Raw genomic sequence first — 3,107 nt, 5'->3', positions numbered from 1 at the left:
TCTACTAGTCGATTTGATGAAGGTTGCTACCTTTTTCAAAGTAATTCACGTAGCACTCATATCTATCATAAAATGATGGAATACATATAGAAATATGAAAAGAACGATTTTTCAAAATTTGCTTCAAGTAATATGCTATATAAAATGTAACGCGGAAATTTGAGTGTAACTTTTAGTAAATTTATATTAGATCACAATGAAGAAATTATTTTTCTATTTGGAATTAAAATATTCGATTGTAATTCGATTGGTATATACGATTGGCACTATCCAGGTTTTATTTACGTCAAACATATATATTTTTAAGAAAGCAAAGTGCAGATAACAGCAATTAAATCTTTTGGTTGATTTTATGATAGATATGAGTGCTACGTGAACTACTTTGAAAAAGGTAGCAACCTTCACAAATCGACTAGTAGAATTGCTAACAAATTTACGTACATCTGTCTATCTGGCTAACCGAAATACTCAGCGTCACAGGCTTTACATCGGCGTCATTTCGTTATCAAACATTTAGTTAATCCTATTTTAATCAAATTTTAACTCGATATACCAAATTTTCGTCTCGACAACAAAATCCTTTTTTCAGTAACAAAAAAATTATATTACTATATGATGCAAATTTAATTCAGTACAGCATATTTGATTCATAAATATAATTTAAAAAAGTTGTAAAATTTTTCCATCACACCGACTGTCTCATGTTATAATAATCACCAATATTTAATCAAATCTAAAGAAATAAGAAAGAAATAAGAAAACGAAAAAAAATACTAAAATTTGCTTGAGACAACGTCATACAAAATGTAATATGAAAATCTGAATGTAGCTTTTAGCAACTTTGTTGCTGTATCGACATAACTACAAATTTAAATTATTATATGATGCAAATTTAATTATTAATTCAATACATATTCGTCTCATAAATGTAATTAAAAAGTCGTAGAGTTTCCATCATCAATTATTTCACGTCGTGATAATTTATACATAAAATTTATTTAGAAAAATACGAAAGAAAATTTACGAAATAAAACTCCAATTTGCTCGCGACAATATGTTATGTAAAATGTCATATAAAAATCTCAGCGTAATTTTTAGGAATTCTGTTATTGCATTAATAGAAATTACATTATTGTATGATGAAAATTTTACAATTAATTCAATACAGCACGTTTGCTGAATAAATGCAATTGCAAAAATCGTAAAATCTCAAACATCGATTGTCTCACGTCGTGATAATCACGAAAGTCTATTCGGATGAGTTTCAGTGACTCGATTTTTCCCGGGATGGCGCGGAGCCTCGTGAGGAAGTACGAGATATGTAAGACAGACGTTCCAACGCGAAAATTTTACCCCGTGAAACTGCTTAGTACTTTGTATGTATTTGAGAGAGAGATAATGTTAAGTTCTTCCAGCGCACAATAATTCCCGAATGCGTGACACTACTGTGGTGGCCAGCGATAAAAACTGTTTCTTCTAAAGCAACGCACGCGTGCATACTGTCTCGCGCATTCACACGATGTCACGGGCGAATGTCCGGAAAAACGGCGTTTTTTTCTTGCGACTACGCATCCGTACGACCGCGAAAGGAGTCCCAGCCGCGAATTCCTCAGGGTATTCTCTGTGCCGTGGCCGAAGCTCGCTTTATCGCGCACAACGAACGTCACTGGATTAAGCCACGGTGGTAAGCGATGGCGCCCTGGGCTATTGCGTAATCTACAATTTTATACGCCGCGTCCCGCGCGGCAAAGTAGAAAAGAAAACAGAGATTTGGTAGTTCCCGTAATTGCCTCGCGAATACCGGCCAATAACGGTGCACATTAAAGCGAGCGCACGTCTGCGAACGCGAGAGCTCCGAGCAGTTTTACTCGGTGTCCGAATTCTCTTGCGCTTACGACGCGCAAAAATGCCTTATTTAACGCGCCACTGTTGAGATTTTAATACGTACGTTGCCTAGCTAAACTTTCACGATTATCACGACGTTGGACAAGGAAACGACGATGAAAAAACTCTACAATTTCTTTTTTAATTTTCATTATATTCATAAACCAAATATATTCTTATTTTTCTCAGAAATGTTCTCCTGTGAATAATATCTAGTAGTAATTTAGGTAAACCTTTACATTAATGTACCCTCCTCGGATGACCTTGATCTTGATATATGTTGTAAAGGTGATGACTCTGAGTAATCTTCAGAAAATTTTAGTCGTCGTTCGTTATTGAATGTGTTAGTATTGAATGTGCTTAATATTGAATGTGTTCAGAAAGCACAACAATTGAATGATTGCATGATTATATTGGTTAAAAGATGTCATTTAATTTCTAATGTGTTGTATATTTTTATTTATATAATCTGGAATAAAACTTAGAATTTCTCCATTATCCATATTCGTTATTCGTTAAAAAGTTATGAACAAAAAAAATTTCATTATTGCCATGTAATTTTGCGACACTGCATAAGTTAATGTGCACATATAAATACGTACAGTATATATATGATAGAGGTCACCTTCCTGAGTAACATTCAGAAGGTTTTAGCCGTCGCTCGTTGTTTGTTAAAAAGTTTTAACAAAAACTTTTATAAACGGAACTTAATTTTGGTACACAGTATACATTGAAATATGGTAAACAGTACACGTATATGCGTATGTTACGTTCAGTTGCATACACACACGCATACACACTGCTCGACAGACGCCCGCCTGGGCGTCTGTCATATTATATTAGAAGTTTTGTAAATATACACTTTTTCTTAATAATATAAACACGGCTATATGGCGGTCGCTTATAATTTCCGAGATATTAATAAAAAAGATGCCTGTCTCTAGCCGTGTAACTGAGGGGCTACGTTCCCCAGACCCCCTGCACCGCGGCGGGGGGGAGAGAAGCCCTTGTCTGTTGTACTTAAACTAAAAAGTGAGAATTTCTCACAAAAGTGTGAGAAAAAGTGTGCATTTATAAAACTTCAAATATAATAGGAACACACGCACACACCGCAAGCGGGCGAGCAGTGTGTGTGAGCGTGTGTGTGTGTGTGTGTGTGTAGCTGGCACCTTTCTAGCCTGAACAAATCCCATGTTGTTGTATATACAGTGAGCATATTCATG

The sequence above is a fragment of the Odontomachus brunneus genome, unplaced genomic scaffold, assembly GCF_010583005.1.
Source record: "Odontomachus brunneus isolate Ranch 3 - 2012 unplaced genomic scaffold, Obru_v1 Obru_scaffold_119, whole genome shotgun sequence".
In the NCBI taxonomy this organism is placed as follows: Eukaryota; Metazoa; Arthropoda; class Insecta; order Hymenoptera; family Formicidae; genus Odontomachus; species Odontomachus brunneus.
Note: the sequence above shows the minus strand (reverse complement) of the source record.